Genomic DNA, 21,086 nt, shown 5'->3' with positions numbered 1-21,086 from the left:
AATGTTTACATCAAACAATAGATCTTCAAAATACATACATCAAAATATGGCAGGACTGAAAGGAGAAATAGGCAAACTCATAATTATAGTTGGAGACTTCAACACTCTTCTCTCAGTGAAGATCAGGAGAACTAGTGAAAAATCAGCTAGGATATAGAACTGAACACCACCACCTATTAAACCATATCCAGTTGACATTTATAGATCACTCAAACCAACAGCAGAAGAATATACATTCTTTTCAGGTGCATATGGAGCATTCATTAAGATAGACCATACCTTGTGTCATAAGCCATAAATCTGAAAGAACTGAGATTATATAAAATACGCTCTCTGATCATAATCAAGAACAGAAAGATAACTGGAAAATCTACAAACCCTTGAAAACTAAACACTTTTTAAATGAACCATGGCTTTGCAAATATATTTTGATTTAATGGAAAATGAAAATATAGCATATGAAAATTTGTGGGAGGAAGCAAAAATATTTCTTAGAAGGAAATTTATAGCATCAAATGCTTGTATAGACAAGAAGAAAAGTTCCAAGTCAGTAATCTCAGCTTCCAACTGAAGAAAATAAAAAAGAAGTGAAAAATAACCTCAAAGTTATCAGAAGGAAGGAAATAAGATAACAACAGATATCAATGAACTTGATCACAGAAAAACCATGGAGAAAATCAATAAAACCAAATTGGTTCTTTGAAACAAATCAATAAAATTGATAAAGCCTCTAACAAAATTGACAAAGAAAACAAAGATAAGGCACAAATTACTGTTACCAGGAATAAAAGAGGAGATAACAGACTCTGACAGGATAACAAGGAAATGCTGCAAAACCAAGCCAAAAACAAAACCTCTACTAACATAAATATGACAATTTAGATTAAATAATCATTTCCTGAAAACTGAATATAAAGAATTATGAAGAGTCTGAGATTTTACCCTACTTACTCACTAACTAGTTAAACTTTTACTGCTTCATTGAGGCTGCAGGACACATGAGACTCATGGGTCAGAGAAAAAGGACTTTATTACAGCAAGCATAGCACAGCAAGCATCATGAGATTCAGGTTGTTTTGCATTGGTTACACATACCTCCTAAGCCCATGGGGGCAATGCTAGGGGGACTAGATGTTACACATATAATGGATTTGTGTAACCCCTAAGGAACTCTGAACTTAGGGATTTCCCCCTTTTATATCTGGCTCTGTGTTGAGAGGGAGAAGTTAGCTCATTTTGCTCACTGCAAACACAATCCTGAGAAAGGGCCCCAGTAAGGAGTAGTTGGAGCCTTGCATTCTTCACATACCAGCAAAGGCACGCAGGGGTTCACAGGGCCCAGGATGGATTACCTCTTCCAATACCACAAACCACCAAAGCCCAGTCAAGGTGAATTAAATATACAAAATAGTCCTATAATGACTAAGGAGTTCTTGTTTAAAAGCCTTCTGAAATAGTAATCTCAAGGTCCAGATAGTTTTACTGGTGAATTCTACCATGCATTTTTTAAAACATTTTTTCATTGAGTTATAGTCATTTTTCTACCATACATTTAAAGATGAAATAGTGCCAATTCTACACAGTCTCTTCCAGAGAAATGTAAGTGGAAGAGAGAGAAAGGTGCAAAGGCATTTCAGTTGAGAAATGAATGTTTTTCCAACAAGCAATGTTAGAACTATCAGACATCCATGTGCAAAATAAATGAACCTCAACATAAACCTCATGCCTTATACAAAAGTCAATGCAAAATGAATCATTGACTTAGATGTAAAACATAAAACTACAAAACTTTTAGAATACATAGGATGAAATCTCTGTGACTCAAGGTTAGACAAAGAGTTCTTACACACCAGAAGCACAATCTACAGAAGAAAATTTTGATAAATTTGCCTTCATTAGAATTTAAAACTTTTGCTCTGCAAAAAAAGACTTTTTAAAAAGATCTGTTTATTCTTCTTTTTTTTTTTTTATCTTTTTTTGAGGAGAGTGGTAGTTAGATTTATTTATTTATTTTTAATGGAGATACTGGGGATTGAACCCAGGGTCTCGTGCATGCTAGGCACACACTCTACCACTGAGTTATATCCTTTCCCCCTGCAAAAGAGAATCTTAAGAGAATGAATAGATAAGCTACAGTCTGGGAGAAAATATTTGTAAGTCGCATATCCAATTAAGGGCTCTAATTTTTTTTAAAAAAAAAAGTGAAAAGAGCTCTTAAAACCCGACAGTGAGAAGACACAGCAATTAAAAAATGGACCAAAGTCTTGAACAGGCACTTCACCAAACAGAATATACAGACGACAAATTAGCACATGAGGAGATGTTCAACATAATTAGCTATTAGGGAAATGTAAATTAAAATCATGGTGAGATACCATTACATACCTATTAGAATGCTAAAAAAAAATACTGAAAATCCTAAGTCCTACCAGGGATGTGGAGCACCTGGAACTCCCTTCTATTGCTGGTAAGAATGTAAAATGGCACAGCTGTTCTGGAAAAGCAGTTTCACAGTTGCTTATAATGTTAAATAAGTCACCGTATGACACAGCAATCCCACCTCTGGGTATTAACCCGAGAGAAGTGAAAACTTGTGTTCACACAAAAATCTACACAAATGTTTATAGAAGCTCTATTCACAACCATATAAAAAAAAAATAAGAAACAGCCCACATGTCCTAGATTAATGAAGTGTGACATATCCATGCAAAGGAATACTGTCAGAAATAAAAAGAAGCAAACCGTTGATTCATACAACTTAGGTGAGTCTCAAAGTCATTATGCTGAATTGAAAAAGCCATTCTTGAAAAGTTATATACTGTATAAGTCCAGCTCGATGACATTCTCAAGTAAACAAAAACTACAGTGATGGAGGAAGGACCAGTGGTTGCCAGGAGTTACAGATGGGAGAAGGACATGACTATGAAGCTATAACACCAAGCAGTTTGGGGAGGGTAATGAAGCTTTTCTGTATCCTGATTGTGGTTGTTGTGACATCAATCTATACATGTGTCAAAATTCCAAGAGCTGTACACTGAAAAAGTCAATTCTACTGTGTCATAATTTAAAGAATAAAATAATTTTTAAATGAATATTGGATGTTTTCTAGTGCCTTTCAGCATCCAAGAATATGATGATAATGATTTTTCTCTTTTGTTCTAAGAAATAGTGAGGAGTAGTAACAGATTTCTTGATGTAGAACCACCGTTCAATACATTTTTGGAAGTTTTACCATCCCAAACTGATGAGGTTTTTAAAAAACTGGGATAGTCAATAAGGTGTGAACTTTCGTGGTTTGAAGAGTGAAAATATTCAGATTCTCTCATTCCTCGAGGATGTCTTTGAAAGATGAGTCATATGTGTTTTTTCTAAAAAGTGCATTTAAAATCAGTTGTATTATTTTGAATTTTTGCTTTATGCGTCACTTACTATTTCAGGTTTTTTTGCCTTTAGATGCTTTAGTACATAGCATGTTAGGTGTAAAACATGCCCAAATCGTTCATATTTAGGAGGTTTTATTATATATTGGAAAGAGCAGGGACTTTTTGGCGAGACAGACTGATTTCAAGCCCTGGCTCTGCCATTTCTCAGTGATTTTCTCTTGTGTCATTTGGTTTTGGAGCAAACAGTGATTGCTTTAACGTGGAGCAGAGGTCTTACAGTAGAATGAGCAGCATCCAGATGTGAGAGATGGCTTCTAATATTACTAGCGCATGGGATTGGTGTAAAGATTATGTATGGTATGGTATGCCTACTCAGTGCAATGTTCTTTATGGACCTGAAGGTTGTGTGCAAAACTTTCAGTGAACCTGAGGTTCTTCCCAATGTATTCATTCATAGAGATAATATTTAAATGTCCATGAGATGAAAGGTGTTTGTTTTAAATAATCGTACATATGTGGTTAGAGCAGAAAGTAGGTGTAATTGGAGTATATTCAAGATTCTGTCTAATCCACACATGACTACATTCCAACATACACCCACACAAAACAAACTGTTACATCTCTTGCCTAGCCTGTGAGCCTTATAGATCTTTCAGAAGATTAGTTTTGACTTACCCAGAAGTTAGAGTGTTGGTAAAAGGTGGGTTTTTTCTTTAAGGGTGGAGGATTGTCAAAGTGGAAAGTGGCTTCTTCTCAGATACCCCAATTTCTATGACCCAAGTTCCTCATCAGATTAGCAAACTACAATGTTCCTTTTGTAAAGACATCAGGTTCTATAGAAATAAATGACATTAGATGGTTGTTAAGGTTTAATATTTCCAAACTAACAATCCTTTTAAGCCCCTGTAAATTGTATCTTTCATTGTTCCTCAAAGCACATGGAGAGGTTCATAAGCTTAACTTGAGAATTCACAATGGAAAGCATTCCAGATGTAGTAAAGTCAGGTTTTAAGCACAAGAGCAAAAAGCACTATCTAGATTTCAAGGTCATGGATCTCTCACCTTTTTACATATAAATTCCTTTACAGAGAGCACCCTTCCCCTGCCTGCTCTCCAGCTTCCAGGAACCCATCTCTCTCACCTGGCCACCCTCACTCTCGCCAGTGGGACCCCTCCACTGGGCTGAAGGAATCCCTGTTTTCTCTGAACCAGATGTTTTCCCCCAGGGCTCTGCTTTAAGTCGGTAAGGCAATATTTCCTGCCTTTTGTCTTCTTATTTTTCATACTTCTACTCTTCATCATAATGTTGTTTTGGTGTTTCTGGTTCTTCATGGTACACCACTGTCAGCTCAAGCTCACGCTATGAGTTTCAACAGCTGTGACATGTCTAAACTGCATTATCTTGAAAGTGTTGGCACTAGCGAAAAATAGAAAAGGAGCCAAATGAATAAAACAAAACATTTCAAAGGGTTCCTATGGCTACACCCTGAAACAGGGAAGTACACGTGGGGTTGCGTTGACTCATTCCGCCCGTAATCGCCTCTCCTGTCCCTGCTGCATCACTTGTGTACACACTGTGTCGTACGTGCTCGAGGAGAGTTGGAACATCTGATGATTGCGATCACATCGCCAAAGGTGTGCCTTTTTGCCTATAAAACCCATTCTTAAATGGGTTATTGTGTTGGAAGTATTTATTACAATCTTTAGACATAAAATATGAATACTGTACAAGGGGTGTAGAAACCAAGGTACAAAATGGTATGTTTTATGTAAAGGAGTAATCAGAAAATAATGAGTATGCATTCTAATAAGGGTAAAGTCACTGCAGCAGATTGAAAAGACTTCCTTTTATTGCGGGTTGAACCTGTGCAGAGCTGGACTCGGGCAGTCATAAAGCGGCGTTACGTTCCTTTGCATCTGATTTTATGAGATCTTTATGTGTCAGTGTGACTCTCCTCTTTATGTTTTCGTATTTTAGTTTTAATCCATTTGCTTAGATTTTGATTTTTTTTAATGAGGTAAAGCTTCAGGGTATAAATGTAAACGCTACTGTATTGCCAGCCCCTGAGTTATGAATGGCGGGGGAGGAGTCAGTAATGGAGGAATATATTCTGAAGTGAAGATCAGCTTATTTTTCATTTAAAAAGGAAATGCTTTTTTATCTCCATATATGTAGTGGCATTTTTTTCTGGGTGATTTACCTATACCTGACCTTTTTTATTTAGTTCTTCATCTTTTCCTTTATAATTTCAAAGGGCTTTGCTTATAATGCATGTTGGAAATATTTTTCCTAGTTTGTGATTTGCTTTTCCATTCTGTTTGTGATTCTTTTGACTCTCAGATATTTAAAGTTTTCATGTAGTTAAATATATGAATGTTTTCCTATGGTGTTTCTGCTCTTAGTGTTCTCTAGTATCCTAAAATTATGTGTACAGTTATATTTTTGTTCACTAATTCCATGGTTTCTTTTTTTTTTTTTTTACAAGCAAATTTTAATCTATTTGGAATTTATCTGGATGTAAAACAATAGTTCTCCTCCAGAACCATGCATGAAAATTACATGAGAAAAAAAAAATCTGTGTGTATAAATGCCATCGCAGACTAATTCATTTAGAACCTCTGAGGGTGGGGTCTGGCCATATTTATTTTTCTTAGAATTTCTGCAAGTGATTTGTGATGTGCAACCAAAGTCAAGAACCATTGTTTAAAGAGTTGAGTATGGATCTAATATTTTGTTTTTCCGAATTGTTCCAATCTATCTCACAAAGATGTTTTTGAAGAATATTTGCTGATATGAAAATGGTCATGATACAATAAGCATAAGTGAAAAAAATTGCCATAAACTTTATGTGTGTGTGTATATACCAGTACTCTCTGACTCCAACTTTACACTGATGTACGTAGCACTATACAAAAGACTGAAAGATACATTCAGATCTTAAGGGTGACTATCTCAGGGTGGTGGGATTTAAATTTTCTCATTTATCCTTTTTTGTATTTTCCAAATTCTCTACAAGGGACACATACTACTCTTTATAATAAGAAAAATTAGTTACAGAATAACTTTAATTTTGAAAAAGATTAATTTCTAGTCATTATTTTCTAAACAGTATGTAGAAGAGTACGGGAAGTGTTTCAGTTGTGCTAATTTTGTTAGATTAAGTCTGTGGCTTGGGAAGGTGGCTTATCAGATGAGGACGTTCCACTTAAATCCATAAGTTTTACAGTCTACTGCTTATATTTTTATAAACAAATACATGTTTATTTTATAGACATATATTAACTTAAGTTATAACTGATTTTAAATTTATTAAATGTTTGCTTTTTAATATTAATTTATCTCTGAGAATAAAATACAGTTTGGGGAAGACCAATAAAAAGACTCTACGTAGTTCAGCATTTGATTTCTTGGGCCAATGAGGAAATCATTGTGGCCAGTATGGTTTTATCCTAGCTTGTTTTATAACATTTCTTCATTTTGCAGAAGGAAATCAATTTAATAAGAAGATCTTGAATTCGTGTAGGACTTCTGTAGACATTAGAAACTAAGAACTTTAGACAACATTTAGTCCATTCTCCCACTGACACTTGAGAAGACTTTGAAGACCATTTATTTCATCAGAGCCTTATGAAAGTTCCTGTATTTGGTTGGCAAGATTTTACTGTATTTAACTGAATCTAAGATTCCATCGCTTTTAAGACTTACCATTAATTTGATTAAGTAAACAAAATGTTGCTAATCAAATCATGACACAGTGCTTTCCAAACACATCGACTATTAGACGCATCCAATTTCAAGATCTTAGAGTTTGAAACATGCATTTTAGAATCAAAAAAGACATTCTTCTCTTCAAATGAGAATACAGAAAATGAGGAGGCTTTCTTTTCCAATACATCCAGGATTTAAGCTTTAATATTCAAATGGTTCTACACCAATTAAGTTGTAGACGTTATAACTGAGATTAGTGAAGAAAGGTTTCATACGATAATTTGTTAGGAGACATGTTTAGTCCAAGTGAAATGCATTATTGTGAGAGATCAACCCAAGAAGGATCAGAGGCCATGTCTTCCTACCAATCCAGGTGACACTCCAGTTACCTGTTTGGAGACATTTGTTTCTGCCATATTAAGTGTAAAGTCTATTGCAAGTAAGAGTTCTTCCGCAGAAAGCTTTCTGATTAGTTAAATGACTCAGGCACCCACTTTGCCATAGCTTTGGCATCTTCTATGTGCTAGAGGGGAGCCTGAAGTGGGAGGGGAATAATTTGCTCAAGATCACATGGTCACATAGAAGCAGAGCCAAGATTACTACTTCATAATGGCCAAAACCTGGGAGCAACTCAAATATTTGTACATAGGGGAATGAATTAACAAAATAGTGCTATATTCAGATAATGAAATATTACTCAGCAATAAAAAGGAACAAACTGATATATGCTACGTGAATGAATCACAAAAACATCGTTAAGCAAAAGAAGCCACATGCATGAAGGAGTATGGTCACATTCGTTTGAAGTTTCAGAGCAGGCAACAGAAACATGAACATTCATTAGAAGGAGACAAAAGGATCTTTATGAGGTACTAGAAATATTCTTATCTTGATTGAATGTTTGTTACATGGATGTACACATTTATGGAAACTCACCAAATTGTACACTTAAGATCCATGCATTCTACGCTCTGTAAATTTTACCTAAAAAATATTTTTAAAAGATGCTATTATAGTCATAGCTATAAAGATAGCTAAGAAAGTTGTTTCACATAAAATGGTACTATAACTAAGTAGACACAAGGTATAGATGCAAAATTCATATCAGACTGCTGTTGAGTATATTTTACTCTATAAGAGCTGGATATACTAAATAGAAACATTACATGGAAGAGTTGGAAATGCATTATTTTGTTACTGAAACGGGTCTGATTGGATTTTAGTATTTTGAGTGGACTGTGGATATACTGAAGAGGGTAGAAGACAGTCAAAACAATGGGAAAGAGTTCCTATAAGAAAAGATAGGAGTGACAGTTATAGGATTCAAGAGAGGGTATCTTAAAAAACAAACAAACAATGTGAATAATAGAGTGTATGAAAGAAATAGCTCTTATATATTTCACAGATGACAGTGATATGCAATAATTCAAAACTATAGTAAGAGCAATTTAGTTTAGAATTTTAGAAAGAATTTAGGATTAAACATGCTCGCATCTGCCAAAGGTCAGACACTGGAACCTTTAGAGTTCGGTGTTGGTGGTGCTGCCTGCAAGCACAGGAAGAACTACCAGCCATTTGACCTTGAACTGGTGAACCCGTCTGGGATGAGTTAAAGGAAACCATTAAGTTGGTACACATCCTCATTCATCTTGGTTCTCATGCACTATGGAAGGAAGGAATGTGTTTGTTAATTTTTTTTTATTAATAAGAATCCCCTGATTTTTGATCTTCGGGGCTCAGCTTAAGCGTTACCTCCTCTGAGAAGCCTCTCTGGCTTACCCTTCTTCCAGGCTATGTTAGATGTCCCCTCTTTATGCTCCTGCTTACAGGCTCTTGCCTTAGTGTGCTGCATCAAATTTTCCAATTTCCTTTCTCCTCTCTACGTTGCGAACTTCTTGAGGGCAGGAATTGTATTTTATCATCAATATATTCTCAGAATTTAGCAGTACGCCTAACATATCATAGGTACTCAACAAATATTTGTCAAATGATGACCACTTATCTAAATAAGTTTGTTGACAGGAACAATGATCTCCTATTGGCCACATGCAGCTATGGAGAAAAGCATTCATGTTGTTTTTCTAATTAGAAATTCTTCTTTTCGTATACACCATTGCAAAGCTAAATGCATAGGAAAATTAGAGGAATTTAATGGAAAAGAATTTTAAAATATAATGAAGGAAAAATATTACAAACAAAAAACAAACAAAGGAAAACTCTATGCCTACTAGCCAGACACCACTTTTGATAAATTTGTGTGTATTTTTACAGACTTCCCCCCTAGAGTTAAATATAATATAAATATTACACATGCATTAAATAGTATACTGCTCTAATATTATTCCATCACCTTTAAGATACATTAATTTTTAGCATCAGTTAAAATACTTTGATAGTATTCCATTGGGTGAACATACCACAACTTACTTAAGTAATTCCTAAACGTTTGGTTAGACATTTTGATTTTCTCCAACTTTTCATCGTTATAAATAATATTTAATTTTTCCTTAAAAACTTGGAAAAGCAAGCAGCCTTTTTCATCAAAAGAGAAGGTAGAATAATGGAAATGCATCTTCACTAAAAGTTCCATAGATTGGATCAGGCCTGTTTTATTGGCACTCTGTCTGGCACACGGTAGGCACTCAGTGAGTTCTGCACGACAGCAAAGAAGAGAGGAAGGGCAGGTTTCCACACAGTGGTTTTTTTCCCTATCTTTGGTGAACCTCTCCATTTCCACATGTCATCCCCAAATTAATCTTCCCAGTGCACTTGTTTATTCACAGCACAGATTTAATAATATTCCTGTTTTTTGTCTTTAGTTTGTTTAGCTTCCATCCTACTTGTAGTGTTTCTGTGATTTGTCTTATGTCAATGATAATAGTTTATGATCTTAACTCCTTGTGGCTTTTAAACTTTCCCCGGCGTGCTGTACAATGCCGAGCTTAGGTGGAGTTTTCATACATGACATCGGATTATGTTAGTGAGTTCTACTGTGTCTTCTTTCAGCCGTAACATTTCACCCACTACCTGCTATGTGCCAAGCAGTGTGTTAGAGGTGGAAACATGAAGGGTTGAGAAAGGAAACTGAGGCTCCATCCTCAAGAAGCTTTTACAGGTAAATGACAGGCATGGAATCAAATGATGGCATTATGTCGAGGTGAGCGTTGAAGGAGTCCTGCCCAAAGTTTGATGGAAAGACTGTGGGAAAAAGCAAATACAGGTTTAGGGATGGCTGGCAGGGAGGGCTTCACTGGGGAAGTTGAGAGTGAGGTGAAGGTATCAGAATCATGAAGAATGAATGAGGTAATTTGCCAGGTGGTCCAAGAAAGAAAGGGCATTTCAAGCAAAGTGAATGGTCTATGCGAAATCACAGAGGTTTGAATGAGCCTGTGTGCAGAAATACAAGTCACTTTGTAAGGCTAGAGAGCAGGGTATGAGTTGGAGATGCTCTGAAGATGATGCTAGCAAGGCAGCTAACAGCCAGGCCAGAAACATTTTGAATATCAGACTAAGGGTTACAAGTTTTATCCTGGTGTATCTTAGGAGGAGGGGAACTCAATCAATTTTGTGGTAAGAGAATTCTGGCCTCAGATTCAAATATTGGTTGTCGAAGTTTGACTCTACAGTCAGAAAACCTACCACAGCCAATCCAGGTGAGATATAGCGCAGACATGACAGAACACAATGGGGAAACGAATTAAAAAATGTATTTTGGAAGTAAGATTGATTGTGAATAGTCATGGTCCAAGAAAGCATAAGGATAACTCCCAAGATTTCTGCATTGCCTTGGGAAACTACGAAGATGATATATTAGTTTCTGTCGCTTTTTGACAAATTATCACAAGCTTAATGGTCTGAAACAACGTACACTTTTTTGTGCCAGTTACCATGGATTGGAAGATCAAGCACAGCTTGGCTGGTCCTCTGCGCAGTCTTTTAAAGCTACAGTTACGGTGTCATCTGGGCCGTGTTCCTTTCTGGGGCCCAGGGTTTTCTTCCAAGCTCATGTGGTTGCTGGAAGAATTCAGTGCCTTGCATTTATAAGACTGAGGTCCCCATTCTCTTGCTGGCTGTCAGCCAGGGATCTCTCTAAGCTCCTAAAGGCCGTTCATATGTGGTCCTCTCACAGGTCCTCTCCCAACATAGTAGCTTACTTCTTCAGTGCCAGCAGAAGACTCTCTCTGACTTCTCTTTCCTCTTTCAAAGGCTCGCCCGATTAAATCAGGCCTAGGCAAGTTCGCTTCCCTCTTGATTAACTCAAAGTCGATCAGTTAGAGGCTTTAATTACATCTGCACAATCCCTTTGCCTTTTGCCACACGGTGTGACATAATCCTGGGAGTGCTATCCCACCATTTTCACAGGTCCTTCACAGGTCCCCACAGAGTGTGGGTCACTGGGGATCCTCTTAGAATTCTGCCTACCGCAGATAACGTGTCGTGAATTGAAATAGAAAATACATGAAGAGGGGCAGTCTTATTGGGGTTAAATACTGAGTTTAATTTTTGAGGTACTGAGTTTGAAATGCCCATGTGTCACCTGGGTGTAGAATCCTGGCTTGGTGAATTTCTGCACAGCACCTGTGGACTTTGGCACACATCCCACTTCAACACAAATACTGCAAAATCATCTCCTGAATAACTATTCCTGTCCAACTGGACAGATGTGGTAATTGCATAAAGGATAAGAGCATCTTAGAATTTCTTTGTATCATTACAACTTGTTGTAAAATTTCAATTTTATGCACTTTAACTCTACTTAGAGTTTTGTGCATATGTGTGTATACACACACATACACATATCTTGAAATAATCTGAAGTTCTTTCCCATGATATATTTGCTTCTAAGTAACGTGAGACATTCTTATGAAAGATGGACGTACAAACCACTTGTTTAATGTATTTCCTCAACAGTGTACATTTATTTCCCAATATCTTCTGGGTTCTCTGTCTTCAGGACAGAAACCGAAGCACATTCTTTCTTATGCTTTGAATTCTAAGAGGAAGCATTCTTACAGTATGTTATTAGGTCCTTCTACATAGTGTGATCTCATTCAGTAAAGTGTAGTTTATGTGATACTTGATATTATATAGTTGATGTCCTTGAATATTGTTGGATCTTACATTTGCAGCATGTGGGTTGACATTTTATGGGATGAGTCTGTGTCCCAGCTACACAGTTGCCCCACAAAGGTTAAAACAGTTGCCAACTGAGAGTAGGCACTGCCTGAAGCCTTTCCAAGCTCCCTTTAACCACAAGAACAACATCAAACAAGATGGCGGATGGCTTCATTAGCAGCCTAGTTGAATAGCATTTTTTCCCTTTGAGATAAAATGTTCTGACGAGTTTGTTTAGGTCTGCTAATGAACATTGCGTCCCCAACAGAGGGAACCCACAGGGGAATGCCGCACAAACATCCCTTCCGTGAACTCACCCACCATTTGTGTTCAAGTGGTGTGTGTATCTGGAGAGGACGGGGCTGCACATTTGAGAACACTGACTCTTTTCAAATGTGGTTTTCTTGTTGTCGTTTGGTTTGCCATGTGAAGCAACTGAATTCTCACTTGCAGTCTAAGAGTGTGGTACATCTGTGAGAAATTAAATTAGACCAGTATTTATTTAGTAAACATCTAATTTCAGGGTTTTAAAAACTCTCCCTTCTAAAGACTTTTTATTAGGCTGAAACTTCACATGGAATAGAGAATTAAAATGTTTACAAATAAGTATGTTTTGCTGAGTCGCATGATGAGCTTAATTTTTGAGTTAAAAAAAAAAATCTTTGAAGTGTATCAGCCCTTACATGTTCACAAGATCTGGAGGATCAGACCCTTCATTTGCATTTTTGTATTTTCTTTAGCTCAAAATAGATTTGATTAAAAAACAAAATTTGGCACAAGATTAATCCATAATAGGATTTTATTGCTTCTGTTATTAAAAAAAAAACAAACAATGTTATGCTTTGAGGTGTGATTAGTGCATAAGTACAGCAGCTACTTTTCAGATATGTCTCGTTTCATTTTGTATTCACTCACTGAATTCCACATTTGTGGCATGATGTGTTGGAAGTATGCAGTTCAGTTCATTCTCCCTACATCCACCAAGAGACACAAGGTTTAGTACCATTTGCATTTGCCAGATTGCAACAAATGAGTATCCATATTTACTAGGTGTGGAGTCTAATTTATTACAAAAACTAATAGATTTGCCTAAAAGTACATCCAGTAGATTTTTGAGTTGTAAGAAAATTAAAGTTATGGTTGAAATGCTAAAAATTAAGTCGCCCTAGCCTGCCTCAGGGGCCAAATTTTGCTCTGCTAGACATCTAAGTATAAGTAAGGATTTCAGAAATCAGTACACTTCCTGTAGTGTGTAATCTACTTGAAACATTGTTCTTTTTTCTTACAGTCTATCTTGGCTAGAAAAGTTAAGGTCACAATGACTGTTGCTTAGTTTTCCATAAATGACTAGTTTAATTTTTCCTTGATATGACCTTTGATTTTGAATTGTTCGCTTTGTTTCCTATAACAATATGGTCACAATTTAATATTTCTTGAGCACAAGCTGAGAATTCAAAAAGGTTCAAGACTGGAAGATAAACCTGGTCCTTGGATTTGTGATCTAAATTAGGCATGTACTTCAAAGACAAGCTGTTAAAACATGTAGTTGATATATAAAACTCATTACCTGAAGAGGCTGTGTCAGCCAGATATGTGTATTGGGTATATCTGTGAATTATATAAATGCCCAGCTCTCTACATGCTCATCTTTCATCTTTTTTATATATGAATATATGTGCATCTCTATGAGTTTATGCCCATACACACATGTGTCTATATGTGAATACAGACACACATACATACAAATAAGATAAAGGGTGAGTATGTGTAAAGCTAGGCATGTGGATCGTTCACATATTATAAAATCACAATAGTTTATCTTAGTGGAAAGACCATGCGTGGACATTGACATCTTACAGTTCAAGGATCACCTCAGCCCTATAACAATAATGTGACTTTGGACACGTTATTTAACTTCCTACACTTTTCTGAAGGGAGAAGGGCCTGCTTGGTAGGGCCCCCACCCTTCAGGCATTTAATCCTAGACTGGCGTGGAATCCTACCTCCCCACTAACCTGCTAGTTAAGGGTAATAAAATCTTTATAGTATTGATGAGGAACTGAAATTTCGGGCCTATCTTTTTATCTGTTGATGCCATCATAAGCCATCACTAGACTCTCTCATAATACATCCTTTAATACAAAACCAAATGATCATTGCTCTGTTTAGTATCATATGCTTTACATGGAAAGACATGTGGAAAGTGTGAACAGAGCACTTATCTGACTAAATCTGGCTAAGAGTCAAGAGTCATGTTCAAACCCCAAGCAGGAAAATAAGAACATTGCCAACATTACACATCACCAACATTACTAAAAGAGAAATGAGATAGCCCACGAATGTTTCGAGCTAGTTAAATGTAAAATATTGCCATTTAAATGTTTTTTTAGGAAAATAACGATGTCTGTAAGATAACTTTCTTTCAGTGGACTTAATTAGAACTGTAAGAACACTATTGCCAATTAAATTGTCCAATTAGTAAAAATGATCAACTACTAAAAGCAAGTTTTTTAATCAAATATTAAGTGCTTTGAGAACCAGCATCCTAAATGTGGGAGAAGACAGAGCTAAAACTCTACAGCCCTGAATTTAAATTAGAAATATCACTATGAACTCTTGATACAGTTTTTCTTCAGTATGCATACATGCCTAGTGCTGTCCACTGGGAAAACCCAGAAACTGTGGTGAGCCCAAAAGCAATGAGCACCTCCAGTATCAGGTGTCATTTCTCATCAGACGACTAGGGCTCCTTGGAGAAACTGCTGCCCCAGGTTTGGGGCAGGGGATGTCTAAGATGATGTCAGAGCATCTTGTTAAAGCAGAAAGAAAGGAAAATATCAAGCATTACTAGGGTCTTGTCTAATGGACTTAGGAGCCAGCTTGAGGTGCCCCCCCAAATTGGTCACCATTGAAAGAAACTAAATCTTGATTTTTAAAAATGATAAAGGGGAAAAAAATTAAATGCTTACCTTATCTCACTGACATAAACTATACTAGTAGATGAGGGATGTTTCTCTTTAGACAAGTATTCTGGCTCATAAAGAAGAAGGGTTGGGTTGATGGACGATCGCCATTTTGCAGCTCCAGATAACGAAGGGATAACCTGAGCGATGCTGCCTTGGACACTCCTGTGCATGTGTGGAAGCAGTTCTCTGGGACACACTTGAGGAGCGGGACTGCAGGGTCCCAGACAACACACATGTTTGACTTCAGCAGACCACCTCAAACTGTCTTTTCCAGTGGTTCTTCCAACTTATACTGCAACCAGCAGTTTATGAAGATTTCCGTCACTTTGTAATAATTCTTCACATTTTTCTATGAAGAAATGAAAGTGGCCTCCTCAATTTTCTTTTAGGAAACCGTGTCTAACTGTTTTCTCAATCACCTGGTTTCAGTGGGGTTGGCTCCCTTCCCAACCCCAGACACACATGCGGCCCAGCCCCAGCCCATTCCCCAGGCACCACTCAGGAGGGACAGGCGACTCAGTTTGTGCCTCCAGCTGGCCCAGTGAGGCTTGACTTCACAAGTTTTGTTGGGAATTTTAGGGGGAAAGGAGTTTTGTTGTTGTTTTTGTTTGTTTGTTTTTACTCTGGGGCTTCTGATCTAGTAGGATGCATACTTAGAGGTGCTGTAGGTCATGCTAGCGTGTGGGTTAGACCTGCCTGAGCGGGAATCCAACACAGAGACAGTGCAACCAATGGAGGAAGAGGTGGATGTCGAGATCCAGCCCATGCCAGAAGCCAGTTAAATCCCCCTGGCTTCCTCAGTGATGGAAGCCAACAACAATCTCCACCCTCCACCCCTAGTCCCGACTGACGTATGAATTACTCAAGTAGTCATTACCCACCCACGCTAGGTTTAAAGATGCAGCAGTGCACATGCTCCGTGAATGTTTGCTTATTTTGATTTTCATCTGAATGCCCTTGGGATTGGCAAGTTACAGTTTAAGCCTCTAATGGTCTCTAATAATCTTTAATGTAGATACCTATAAATAAATAATTTCTAACTTCCTCAGAAACAGTTGGTCAAATATTTTGTTCAGGATGTTAAAAATATGCCAACACTGATACTCCAGTACTGAATGCAAAGAAGAGGTCAACCCCACTGTGGCTTGTGCATTAGATCATCTTACGGAAAAGATAACGTAATCGCAGTGGAAAGCCCTCAAGGTCCTGAAATTCACAATATACACAAGCAAGATGTGTAGTTCACAGACAGGATGACCTGACGTGTGTGGACGCTGAGAAGGTTGTGGACTGAGTGAATGTCCACATCCAGGTGCAACAATAAGGGGATGGGGCAGGTCTGATTTTGTGGAGCCTAAAGTTTATGCAGTTTGGGGGGGAGGGGTCCTCTTTAAGAAAATGAAGGGAAGGGCCTTAGAAGTGACCTGTGCAATAGGCCCTGAGACCTAAACTTCATTAGCTTGATGGTGAATTTGTCTCCTTAGGAGGGGCGTGTGCACATGTGAAAACAAAGTTGTTCAAGGAAGAGCAAACAGGTTTAACTATGGTCTAGTGTGTAGAGGAAGGTGACAGGTGTGTTACTAAATTGTTGATTGAAAAGGCCACAGTCCTTTTAGGGGGCCTCAAAGCTAAGGAGATTAAGTTTCCTGAGGATGTGTTTGGGAACTAGAGCACTGAGAAGGAAAGCTGTGTGGTCAGCTAGATCTTTCCTGCCACTGGACTTAAGATGAAATCAGTCAGTAAGTAAAAGGAGGCCCTGTGGCTCCCAGAGATATTTCTAATAAGAAATGATGATTTTTGTGGACCAGGATTGAGACTGCAGAAACTGAAAGGAAGGAAAGGAAGCCAAGTCCAAGTGTTAGCAAAAAAAAATCATTGCAGATATTTGGGAGAAAACCGGACTTAAAGTCTGCAAGCTTTCAAGGCTGAAGTACAAGAAGGTTGGCAATGGATTCATTTTTCATTGTTACTTTTTTCTAATGTCATAAGCTTCTTGTGGGTCAGCGCTTAGGGTTTTAGGATTGTTTTGTACTGTTTTTTGGAGATGCGTATTTAGTAAAAATCTAATATTATTCTTCTCCCATGTTCCATTGCTATGCTCTGAATGTTTGTGTCCCCCCTCACCCCTCCCAGATTCATATGTTGAAATGCTAACCCCCAATGTGATGGTATTAGGAGGTGGGACCTTTGCGGGGTGGTTGGGTCATGAGGGCAGAGCTCATGAGAGAAACTCCAGAGAGGCCCCTCACAGCTTCCACCGTGGGAGGGCACAGCGAGATGTCAGCAGTCTGAGAGGGCCTTCACCAGAACCCAACCGTGCTGGTACCCAAATCTTGGACATTGAGCTTCCAGAGCTGTGAGCAATGATTTCTGGTGTTTATAAGACACCCAGTCTGTGGTGTTTTGTTGTAGCAGCCTGAACAGACTAAGGTATCCAGTAATATAAGAAATCTTGACACTCTTCCCGTCTGAGCTGTCCAGAGGCTGTACTGTGTAGCCTCTTCCATGATCAGTGGATGTGCTAGCTTCCCCTTTTATCCAGTCTGAAAAAGGAGCATGACTGAGCACACGGCCAAGGGAAAGGAAGCCGGCATTCGGGTGAGTAGCGTATCTTCCTTGTCTCAACGTTCAAAGCTTGAAATACTTGGGTGGCCACAGCCCAGTTAGAGTCAGCCTGGCGTGTAGGCAGGGGCCTAGAAAGAAGCAGCAGAGGGTGTCAGGCAGTTCATCTCACCTGGAGACACTGAACGAAGCAGGATTTCCTACCTTCGTGTGCAGAGGACAGAAAAGGACCACACACTGGATGGCAGTAATGACTGGGCATTTTCTTAGAGGTTACACTTGAAAGACAGAGTTCTTTAACCATGTAAAGGTAATTCTATCCTAAAGGACTGAAATAATCCAGTTTGGGCCAAACCTTCCTGAAAGAAATGCACAGACCATTTCTATGATTTATTCCTTTTCCCTTCAGAAACCCAGACCCACCATTTTGAGTGCATCATGCCCGTCTGTTCCCTGATTTCAGTGCTGAGTGTGTGAACATGAGAACTCTGAGGTTACTCATCAGTTTTGAGAAAACTGTCTAGATAGCAAGCTGGCTTCGTGGTAGGATTTAGTCCAATCACTGTATGGAAAATTAGGCTCTGTCTGGGCATAGGAAAGGAGGAACTCAGTGAAAGCTCATCTCAACTCAAACTAATCTGAGCTTCTTTTTTCCAGTTTCTTTGCTATGAACCTATAAACAAACCAAGTGGGTAGTTTTGGAAAGGAGAGTGTTCATAATTCACAGTAAAGGGAAACAGACCACTAGGGGGGATTGTTAAGCCATTTTGTGCAAAAAAAGAGTGACTCTTAACTTTTGAAAATGACTGCAGTTTCATTCTTTTAAATTGTCATTAGTCAACTTTAAGCAGGCGCAGCACACCAGAACTGGAATTCAATCTTTGTAAGCAAACTGGTATCTCCCTCACCGAAAGCGATCAAATGCCTGTAAACATCCCTTTCTTGTTTAATTGCGGAGGGATTAATGCAGGCTTTGAAGAAATAGCTGTTGCCAGTACCTGCTTCCAGAAGCAGCTGTTCCCACAGCATCTCGGCAGGTGCAGCCCAGAAGCTGGCCCTGCCCTTATCATGTGGCGGGAGGTATATTTGCAGAGACCAATGTGTGTTCAGCTCTGAATTAGTCAACTTTGTTATCTAAATTCTCCTAAACCCAAAGCCTAACAAGAAAATAGCAAAGAGTAATTCCCCCACAATGAACACAGAGGGACAGGGATCAGAGCAGTATGCAAGAGGCCGAACTAAATGAAGCATTTTTCAGACAAAGAGGCAAAACTCTAGATGAGAGAGAGAGAGAGGGAGGGGGAGAGAAGGCTAAAACACATGGGGGGATTGTTTAGAGGAAACACTAGTATTTTTAGAATTACTTTTCCATCAGCTAAGATATCCCCCTTGCAGTGTGTTAATAATCATTTTCAAATCGGTAACTGGAAGTTGCTCCCTGCAGGTCCAGGGCTTGGTGTTAGCGAGGAGTCTCTTGGAGGATGTGTCGGAAAGGAGTGTGTTTGGAAAGGCTAGAGAGGAGGCTGGCGGGGTATGGCGGAGGGGACGCATCCAAAAGGCTCACGATTGTTTCAGTCATTAAACACCGATATTTAATTTGGGCTTAGTAATCCAAGGCACTATTATTTGGGCCCAAGCAAAACAGGGGGGGGAAAAAGAAAATTAAATAAGTATAATAAAAGAGCGAGGAGGGGCCAACCTGCTTTGGGCCAAGAAGGGCAATAAAGGAGTCTTTATGACTGCTGGATGGTGGAATACGCTTTTCTTCCCCCTCGCCAAGCAGAATGTCAAATTCTGTCCCCCTTTTTTTCCCTCTTAAAGCATGCTAAAAGGGAAATTCTTCATAGAATCTTAAAGAACTTTTTTGACACAACAGCTGCAAAATCTATTTTCTAAACAAAGATTTATACATATTTATATGAGCTTAATCCAGATTTTTTTTAATAAATCATCCTCAGAACTGCAGAGGTAAACTATATGTAAATACCTCAAGTAATAGGCTTGTAGTGCAAATCACATCATTTTATCTTCAATTTTGCATTCGTTTTTCTGGCTTAAAGGTGCATCAGAGATATGCATTTTAGCATATTCAGAACACGGGGCGTGAAATTAAATGTTTGACAGAGTGAGAAAAATATACAGACTTTGGAGATGCCTTAAAAATAGTAATTTATGCAGATCTAGAGGAGTGAAATCATTTGCAATGGAGTGACCCTCTCTCCAGGAATTTTGTGCTCAGTGTTCTTCCCTAATCTCCCGCTGTATCTTCATTTTTCATTGAACTAGCCGGTTTTCTGCGGAGCCGTCTTGTAGATAAGGGGAGTGCTAAAGAAGAAGAAAGAGGACGCTCGGTGGGTCCGTTTCCATTGCACTTTTACCCAAGGCAATGGGCAGAATTTAACGGATTCCTTCCAACATATGTTTTTGCCAGATAAGTAAACAGTGTGTGTCGGAAATGAAAAAGCATTTGCAATTTAATGACATTACAGCTCTCAGCTTAGGCTGGCGTGCTGCGAGGCGAAAAGCAGAAAAAGAGAGGAGAGTAGAAAGAGAAAAAGAACAAAGTTCATCTTCCCTTTTGTGCATTTTTATCAAGGAAAATATTACTTCTTTTCCCTTCTTGTTCTCTTTTTCTTTTTCGTCTTTTGGCTTTTTTGTCTCACTCATTTACATTTTTTTTCTTTTCTGCCTTTCTGTCCTCTGTTCACTTTTGCCTTTTTCTCGTATTGCCACTGACTCATTTCCTTTTTTCTCTCCATTGTGCATCCTTATTCATCTATTTTGGCCATTCAGTTTTACCTTATAAGAAGCTGTTTATCCCACAATGTATCTTTTTTCCCGTGTTGTACTCCTAGTGCTACAGCTCATCGTCTACAGGATTGTTGGAGGGATTAGAACATTTCATTTCAAAGCACTACAAATCTGCTCTCTTGCCTTCCATCCCTACCCCTGTTTCCTGTGATACTTGTCATTTTATTTCATATTCATTTTGGTCTTTAGTTTCACCCCCAGACATCACAGCACCCCGATGTCTAACCACTGATACTTACTGTCTGTGCACTGCATGTCAGCCCTGCAAGGTCTAGAAACTTCCCCTTGGGATGGCAGAGCCGTGCTCTCACACCCTTGGGCAGGCTCGGAGGGGTGTGGACAATAAACGGTGTGGTCAGCACTTGTCCTTCCGGTGCCTGACGGCCAGGGCAGGGTGTCCTGGAGCTGATGCTTAAAATGAGAGGTCTTCCAATAAAAAAAGAGCCCCACATCCTGCAGCTGCATTTACTGCTACTTTTCCTTTGTGTGAGGGCAATTACTAAAATATGTGTATATCTGAGTTCTATGATCGTGTAGTTG

General features: G+C 38.5%; 1 long non-coding RNA gene across 1 annotated transcript in view; it reads left to right on the top strand.

Moving 5' to 3' along the window:
* Nucleotides 1-21,086, top strand: part of LOC135322728 (uncharacterized) — a 50,327-nt gene that overhangs the window by 1,058 nt on the left and 28,183 nt on the right. The window contains exon 2 of the long non-coding RNA XR_010383500.1: nucleotides 4,472-4,626. This is a non-coding gene — a long non-coding RNA (uncharacterized LOC135322728). The remainder of the gene's footprint in view (nucleotides 1-4,471; nucleotides 4,627-21,086) is intronic.

The sequence above is a fragment of the Camelus dromedarius genome, chromosome 13 (assembly GCF_036321535.1).
Source record: "Camelus dromedarius isolate mCamDro1 chromosome 13, mCamDro1.pat, whole genome shotgun sequence".
NCBI lineage: Eukaryota > Metazoa > Chordata > Mammalia > Artiodactyla > Camelidae > Camelus > Camelus dromedarius.
Note: the sequence above shows the minus strand (reverse complement) of the source record. Positions and strands in the feature narration are given on the sequence as shown.